The sequence below is a fragment of the Lycium barbarum genome, chromosome 3 (genome assembly GCF_019175385.1).
Source record: "Lycium barbarum isolate Lr01 chromosome 3, ASM1917538v2, whole genome shotgun sequence".
Lineage (NCBI taxonomy): Eukaryota > Viridiplantae > Streptophyta > Magnoliopsida > Solanales > Solanaceae > Lycium > Lycium barbarum.
The window spans coordinates 120,476,416-120,486,272 of record NC_083339.1 but is presented as its reverse complement, the minus strand read 5'-3'; positions in this window follow the sequence as shown (position 1 = coordinate 120,486,272).

The window sequence follows — 9,857 nt, the reverse complement described above, 5'->3', positions numbered from 1 at the left end:
TTGATCCCTTCTAGGGTCGGGAACTTCAACGCTTGGTGCTGAGTTGAGGGAATCCATGGTCTTCCAAACTATGCATTGTATCCCATGTCTCCCTCTATCACATAAAATTTTGTCTGCTGCGTGGTTCCAACTGTGTTGATTGTAAGGCGATCTCACCCTTTTGTCGTTTCGCAGGTTATGTTGAATCCGTTGAAGACTTGGACTGCTGGTATGATATGGTCTAGTAGTCCCAGCTGCTCGATGACTCTCCATCGGATGATATTAGCCGAGCTACCTGGATCTATTAGTACACGTTTAATTCTAAATTTATTAACAAGGACGGATATTACCAGTGCATCGTTATGAGGCTGAACGGTGCCTTTTTTATCCTCATCATTGAACGAGATGGGACCGTCGAGGTCATAACTCTGAATACGTTTCTCTATTGTTATGGAAACATTGGTGCGCTTTATTACCGTATCTTGGGGAATGTCCGCTCCCCCCATGATCATGTGGATCGCCTGGTGAGGCTCTTCCGGTCTATCTTGCTTGTTGGCGTCCACGTTCTTGAAGTGAGTTTTGGCTCGTTCACTTAGGAATTCTCGAAGGTGACCTAAATTAAATAGACAAGCGACCTCATCTCTTAACTGTCGACAATCTTCTGTTCGATGACCGTGGGTGTGATGGTATTTGCAAATCAGGCTCTTATCCCATTTTTTCGGGTCGGATTGAATTGGCCTGAGGTGCCTTGTTTCTCTGTTGCGGATGACGGCTGCTGCTATAGTTGCTACATCGACGCAGAAATTATACTCGGACAATCTGGGGGCTTCTATATTTCCCAAGGATTTGTCGATAGCATTCCTGTTCATCAATCCCCGATTACTCGGGCCTCGATCATTCCTCCTATCATTTTTTCCTGATTCCCTCCTATCATTTTTGCCTGATTCGCCGTTGCGCATATTTCCCCTTTGATCAGGTGGATAAAGATGATGTCTGTCATATGACGGTCTCGATTCTCGATCCGTTGTTCTTCTTAATCGATCATTCCTCTTTTTGGGATGCCACGATCCTGATGCAGCTCTCAAAATCTTATCATCCTCGACCCTGATCTTCGACTGGTACCTCTTGTGTACATCGGCCTAAGCGATTGCTGGGTATTTCACCAGATTTTGCTTCAACTCCAAAGATGTGATCGAGCTTCTTGAGTTGAGCCCCTGAGCAAAAGCTTGAACGACCCAATCATCTGTAACCGGAGGCAGGTCCATATGCTCCATTTGAAACTGGGCCACAAACTCATGGAGGGTTTCGAACAAGTCTGATTTCCGGGTTTCAACCTTAATGGATCCGACATGAGCTTTGACAAAAAATCTGCAAGCATAGCGAACGAGTCAATGGAATGCTCGGGTAAGTTGTGACACCATATCATTGCTCCCTTGGACAGGGTTTCCCCGAGCTTCTTAAGTAGCACCGACTCTCTCTCGTTCTCGGCGAGGTTGTTGCCTTTAATAGCACATGTGTATGTAGTCACATGCTCGTTTGGGTCAGTGCTCCCGTTATACTTTGGGATATCGGGCATACGGAACCTCTTTGGGATAGGCTTTGGCGCTGCACTTGGTGGGAAAGGTACGTAAACGAACTTTTTTTAGTCCGGTCCTTTCAATACCGGGGGTGCCCCACGAATTTAGTCGACCCTCGCATTATAGTTCTCCATCTTCTTGTCGTTCGCCTCTATCTTCTTTCCCTGGATTCTTCTCATTTCGTCAGTTCTTCGAGCATTCTTATCAGGTCAACATTTTGTCCGAGATTGTTCCTGTTGTTCCCAACAATATGTCTTTCTTCAGTTTCCTCAGTCTGTTCAGATGGAGCAGCATCGGGTGCTCGATTTTGATTTTGCGGTTATGCTATAACCGCCTGTTGGGCTTGCAATTGGGCCATAGCCATGTCCAACTCGTTCCGGAGTTGTTGCAGCGTGGCTCCATTATCCCCATCTACTGGCACGTCACCTAATTTAAGTACTATAAAAGTAAGTTTGGCTAATAGAGATATCCTTCATGCTCTTATTTCTCATGATATGGATACATTGAATGCGATTGATAACTCTAAAAATAGCTTGGCCATTACCACCAAGGATATGCGAGTATTGGCAAAGAGCCATGAGCCAGGAGTTGTAGGTTCAGGACTTAGTTCAAGTACTGCTTATGATATTGACTTGGGCACTGACATGTTCGATGAGGATGATATGCTGGACATATGTTTTGATAAGGTGGCCAAGGATGGGGATCTCTTACCGAGGCAACGAAGAAGTGGAAACAACAAAACCAAAAAAGAAGACACATGGAAGACAACATAGTTAGGATGATAAGGTGACAGGGGAATTTGTTCCAAGGCACCTACCGATGCGATTGGCAAAACAGAATCATATGACAGTGTCAACAACTTCAACAAAATCCAATAAATGCAAGAAGTGATAAATATCAAGTGTCGTTGGACAGATTTGACGAAGAAAACGAGAAAAATACTTCAGGTTACTTTAGACGGGCAAACTATCTTTTTTAGTTCATACATATATAAATTGAAGTTTGAGGTTGATAACTTAACTTTATTCTTGACTTTGATAGTTTTGCACTACTTAAGTATCATCATTTGTAGTATAATCATAGAGTGTATTATAAACTCTGTGTTGATCATAGAATATCTAATTTTTTCTATCTCTTATTTTCTTCATGCTTGTTAATTAGTAGAGGTACGTTACCTCATTAGGATTAGTAAGGTAAGGACTACCCCTTTGCTTGTACTCTTTCATTGAAGTTCACTTTTATTTATTAAAAAAAAAAAGAACTCTTTAATTCGATTTTTGTCCACGGGGAGGATGTTGCTAAAGAAAGAAAGACCCTTTGATTCGTTTGTTGGTCAGAGTCATGTCATTTTCGCTACTTACATACACAAATAAGAAAAAATGATTGAATATAGCCTTTACCGATCAAATAGAAGAAAATGTTCTACTATTTTTTTTATATGTTATTTTCAAATCTCTTATGTATGAAAATAAGAATTTATTATAAAAAAATTATAAAATTAAAAACAAATTTGTAAAGGGTGAAGCAATAATTGACCCCTTTAGTCTGACAAAATAAAATGTTGCTAGCTATAGTTTTTGAAGAGAATATAATTCACTCAAACTGAATTTTTTTTTGAAAAAGTTTTAATTAAAAACTAGTCATTGTAAAAAAAATCCAGAAAAAAGTTTCTAAGACTTTTTAAGTCCAAGAAAGAAAGATAACACCCAAAATACTGTGTCAGTTTGATTAATGAAAATTTTATTTTGAGTCTTATGTAAGTGGTTGTGTAACGCTTTTTTTTTGGTTTTAATCTCATAAGCTAGTGGATTCAAAAATTATGAACACAAAAATATAAGAATTGTATCTACCAATTTATAAGACAAAAAGAAATCTCAAATAATAAATGTCAATTATAAACACACAATAAAGTTTTTCTTGATTGTTCCTTTTGCTTTTCTGAATTGGGACGAGCCCATCAATAAAAAATGGGACAGGACAAAAATTTAGTTCCGAAGTTCAACTTAATACATCAGATCAGACGGTCACATCTAATAGCGGTCCTATTGCTACACGCAATTTCAGAGTATAGTTTATGCCAATGGCTATATATTTCACTGAACGGACAAAATAATTTGTTGAAAGGAAATAAACTAGACACATCTGCAACCAACGTTATAACGACATGCATTTTATTTTACAATTCGGTCACGATCTTATCACATGATGATGACAATACAAAATTAGAAATAAGAGATATTATACAATACAGTCTATCGAATATATAGCACAAAAGATTCAACTCGTGGAGATACGGCTTAGACATGTCGACATGTTTACATTAGATTTAATGTTTGCTAGGTACCTTTCTATATTGAGATATTGAAATGGAAATAAGAATTTGAAGAATTTCTAGTGTCAGGAATATTGATACTAAACAAGTCCAATTTAACCATCTTTGATCCTCTTTTATGCGCAAATGACCAAAATTCCTTGGAGCTCACCTAAAGAATAGTAGTAAAAGCTAAATAATTTAGGGGACACCGATGTTATACCCCATTACCAAAGTTTCATTCAATTATGTGATTTATTTCACAAGAAATTACTAAAGGAAAGTATAATACAAAAGATCGGCAACACAAAAAATCTAATTTGTAGGAACATTTTTTGATTAATTCAATTGTATGTGCCTAGTTATAATATTTTCAAAGAGAGCTCCCGGCAAATATTTTGGGTTGATCCATTAGTCATTTCTTTCTCAAATAAGGCTTTTAATTATGTCGATATCTCAAGTCTTAATCTTTCTTTTTCTAATGATATATATTCACTGGTGAAGACATAGCTGAGTACATCTATTAAACATAAAATGTTGCAAATGGCTTAGTTTAGGTCTTTAGGACCTGCAAGTATTTAATCTCTGTACGAGTCGTACATGACGACTTCATTATTATAGGTAGAAGTGTAGATTAACATGGTATAGAGTAATAAATCTTGATGTGATCTCAAGTTACAAACTTAAATATACTTCTCACTTGATTTTTTTATTTTTTTTATAAAGTTGAGTTCTTGGATGTTTATAAAATTAAAATGTAGACCACAACATCGGAATTTGTCTCCACCTGTATGCTTTTCTCTTGTCTGAAAATTTAGCAGTGTCAAATGGACATCCCGGGTCAAACTTAGCACATTTGGTCATTACGTACACATAACATGATCCAAAAAATCATTTATTTTGCTTGGATTTAGACGATTGTATCAAATAATAAAAGATCATAATATTATCGACGCTAGCTCAAGTTTAAAACAACTTTTATATGAAAAAAAAATGAAAAATTATAAAAAGTGAAACTCTTATTTATTTGTGACAAAAGTTTCCATCTATACTTTTAGATAATCTGAGTAGTAACTAACTTGCGTACCAATTTGGGACAGCCAATGAATTATTTTCAACCCAAGCAGTCTAAGTTTGAAGAGAGAGTTTGCTACACTAAGTCGAAGGTCTAATGATCCCAGGAGAGTTTTGAGTTCTTATTTATCATAGCTTAGACCCTGGACACGTATTGTTCGTTTTGGTCCGACACAACTCGCAAATTATTTCTCGGCCTACGTAATGCCATCTTGTCTGATTTATGTAAATATCCAATTTTAGGTCACCATTTAGATGTGGTTCCTATTTTAAAAGTTATGCAAATATGACTCTTCGAGAAATTTTTCTAGCTTCCAGGCGATGTTAGGCTCGAGGCTTATATAAATTTGCTCATATATTTATCAACCTTATAAATTATTAGACTATCACATCGCCTATCATTTACAATAACTTACAAACTATTAGATAGTATACAGTAGTATAACGTTTGCACCATCTTCAAGTCTAAAAGTGTGTGTGCTACGTAAACTTGTGATATGCTTTATAAACCTTTTCTCTTTCCTCTCTCGTTTCGATATCGTAAGTTGTGACCGTCGCATTATTGGTGCAAGAGTTAATTAGCTCACCCTCAAAGGCCAAAGCTCCTCAGACACAACTGTCAGTTCACTTCTGCGATTTGATGTACTTATTAGGTTTATTGGGAAGTACTACGCCAAAAGGGCAAAAAAAAAAAAAAAGTTTGCTGATGAAAGGATGGACGGGGAAAAAAGAAGACAGCAGTGAGTTGGAATGTGCCAACTAGGACAGGAAATATGTGGCTGCTGCGTGCGCAAAGTGGAGTACATTCCTATTAAATAATGACTCGGAATTTCACTGTCTCACCAAATGGGGTTTACCAGAAAGCCAAATTACAGAAAACATTGGCATATACTAACATTGGCATATACTCTCTCTGTAGTGCCACCTTATTCAAAAAAAATTATCCCACAATAAATATTACTTTTGAAAACCAAAATATAAATTAGCTAGTTTTTTCAATTCTACCCTTAGATGAAAAAAGACAAGTTAAAGTAATAGGACAAGCCACATAGTAAGTTGGTATTGTTGGATTCTCAATGTCTAAATAATTACTACTTGTGCATGTTCTAATCTAGAGGAAAAAGTGATTTATTTTTATTATATAGAAATAATTTAATAAAAGTTACATTGCATTATTAGTTTCTCGGTATGTGTGTTTTTGGTTAAGGTAACACTTATTATGAGACGAAGGGCTAATTTTTAATCCCACCAACCCATTTATCTCTATCACAAGTAGCGAATCAGAAAACCTTTAAGCATACAAGAATTTGTAAGTTGCCGATATAATAATTAGAGTTATGTTGTCTGAACTTTTCAAAAATACTACCGTATTCGTGTTGGATCCTCCGGTGAAAGATCTGAGATGCACCTGACAACGATTTTTAAGAATTTGAGCAATATAGACTAAAATCATGCAGGTTAGTTCGAGAGGGCATGCTAAGCAATAAATTTGGTGAGAGGGAGGCTTTTCTTTGAGCAGAATGGGCTAACATTGATGACTTTATTGAAAATTTCAAAAAAAACTTTACTTCGCTATTTAAATTCAGTGACCCAATTTCTTTCTTAATCCATCTTGGGAATCGAGCTACCCCCAACAGAATTAACTCTGATGAAAAGAAATGTGTTATGCAGTAATTAGGTAGAGAAAAAGCATGGATTCTTCTTATTGGTCTGGACAGATTCAGAAAGATTGCGTCAACATAAGTGTTGGTCCACATGTCGTTTCTTTCTTTGATTTTTACTGCAATGTCAAATGTATGCTCTAGTAAATTACTACTAATAAAAGTATGGTCGTTTATTTCATTCTCTAAATTTTATTTTTAGTTAAAGAATTAACCATTGGCAGTCGTAGTTTAACATGTTTAGTATTCAAAAAATAAATTACAACTGGATCAATTTAATTCTAACCTATTTGGCTCATCGTTCACTACAAACAATGTTTGTTTACGTGCTACTGGATTGAAATTAGTCGCATCATATTAACGACAAATTAGATTGGTGAAGCCATGTGTAATGACATCTAATAAACAATAATCTTGCTTTGATATATTTTAGGCCGCCAGTAATTTAATTATTATTCCCTATCTAATGTCTCTACTGTAGATATATTCAAACAACAACACAACAACAACATACCCAGTTGGATCCCACAACGTGAGGTCTGGGGAAGGTAAAGTGTACGCAGACCTTATCCCCACCTTGGAAGGTAGGAAGACTGTTTCCGAAAGACCCTCAGCTCAAAAGAAAACAAGAAAACAAGGGAAAAGAGGCAGATACAGATAAGCAAATCAAAACCATGTGAAAATGAGAAATAGCAAGAGCAACGAAGTCATGATAAAATAACAAAGATAGACAAGACCAACACATAGAAGCAGGATAAAAATACTCCTAATACAAGAAAGGAAACCTCGCGGCCCCCTGTTATACTCCATTTAAACCGGGTCAAATCGAGTACAACATATTGGAGGTTCCTATTTTGCTTTATTTTAAGGAGTCGCCACCTAATTAATTTAATGGTGAATTAGGACACCTAATTTATTAACTAAGGTAAAGCCTAACTAAACCTCTGTTAATGGTCTGCTTAATCAGCGTGATTCTAGGTAAGGGTTCTAAATTATCCTAAAGGGAAGGGGTTAGGCATCTTTTAGAATCTGTTAACTACGGTTATCCGTCCAAACTTAAGTTAATTAATTAAGGTTAAATACAGTGCTTAAATTTTAGAAATGACTTACAAGTATTGCCAAAGTTTTAAAGGGAAAATAATGTTAGTTTAGATTTACAGAAAATATAATAATTTGTACAAGAGAAGACCTTAAACACTACTTTAAAATAAGACTTATAAATGTTGCTTAGACTTTAAATGAAAAATCAATAATAATGATATTTAAGATAATACTTGTAGAAAATATAATAACTCGCATAAAAGAAGATTTTAAATGCTATTTAGAACTTAAAGATATTGCTAAGGCCTTAATGCTATTTAAAATAGCGAGGTATTATTTGATTTTTTTTGCGATTTAAGAGTATAAACAAAATACAAAATAGCTAATGAACTTCTTTATCCTTTGTTATTTTTATTAACTATGCTTAAAAAAATATGTGTAATTTGGATAAATCTTGAAAATTTGTTTACAAAATATTCTTTAGTTCATATTTGCATGTTAATGGCGTTTTAAGGCTTCTAAGATAATAAGAATAAAATATGATTCCTTTAACTCAAAAATATGAATTTACGCTATTGAAAATCAATTATTCAAAAAGTAAATATTATAGATACTATAAATAACTTTAATATAAAAAGAAGAAAATGAAATTTATGGAATTAATTGTTGATCTCCCATAAACTAACTACCCATTACTAAAACTAACCTACTAATTCATTAGGATTCTTCTAAACTAAGAAAGCAAAAACAAACAAAGAGTTAGTTGCATAATACAAATTAAATACATAAAATAAAATAAGGAGCAAATAACATTAAATGGGCTCAGCCCATTTTGGAATTGCTAGGATCTGTTTGCTGTTGTTGGGCCTCGGCCCAGCAGAAATTTTATACACAACTGCGGCTGGGCTGGACACAGAGAAGATTTCGTTGGGCTAAAAGCCCAACACCGAATGTGGAAGAAGAACGAGTCCCTCGGACTCGTATATGACGGTCATGCACAAAAACGAAAGAAAAAGGATTAGTATTTAATCAATGAATAACATCAAATACATAACGGGTAAACTCAAACAGATCAGATTCAATATTCAAGACAAACAAGTGAGAGCCCTAATTTCATAAGTTCGGACTGTCAACTCCTAAGAAGAATGGTCAACATGACCTTCGACCAGTACTAACTATCCTTCTAGTGCTTAATAAAGTGGCAATTTATAAATTTTGTTATCAAATATATCAGTAGTCTGCCAGCTTTTAGAACCTTAAGTAAACCAGGATCTGTCACCTTCAGATTTCCATTACACATCATCTAGGAAGTTTAACACATTTTACAAGAAGCTTAAGGTCGACTATGATAAATATCCACTTCAGCTTAATCTAATCTGAACGTGACAACTAAAATCACATAATCCTCATGTCTTGCACATCTAATTTATTACACAACTCCCTCAATGTTTCCAACTAGTATCTACATCATCACTGTCATTCTGTAATGATGTGGCATGCAAACGGCAGAGATGTTCGCTAGAAATGCTTGAGGGAAAGCAAACAGATCATATCTGAATAATGTACGACTATGCTTTGCTATACAATCGCGACTAAAAAAATAACATTTTCTATGCAACAAACGCATAGATCTTGCTGTTAACTGAGAAGATCCAGAAAGTTTTGAGTAAGAAAATAAATGAGATCAAATGGAGCTGCTCTACACAGATAGATCAGCTAAACTCTAGAAAAGGAAACAAAAGTAAAGAAGTACAGAGAAGAGGACTGGAATGACGATCCAATAGATGGTGCATGATTGGATACTTATTGACACACCTAGGCAGAATAGAGATATACAAGGGTATGGAAAGTCATTCTCCACATATTAGGCATGTTTTCTACTTAAGATAAATTGCAAACCATCCCAAGAAATGTAAGGCAGCCCAGACAAGCATATATGAGCAAAACTTAAGCATTTTAGACCTTCACTGATACATTATGAATGAAAGTATAGCAAACTAAGCGTGAGAAGACCAAACGCAAGTCTACTTGGAGGACTTAGACCTATTCACTTGATATGAGATCACTTAAGCAAGTTTCTATGCTAGACTAGGTGAAAAACAAGTTTGAAAACAAATCCGGTCCAAGTTTTAAATAAGACTTATTTTAGCGTTTTGTTAAATCCAAAGCCCTTATGAACTGCTTAAGAGATGAGAACAGTTTCTACATCAGACT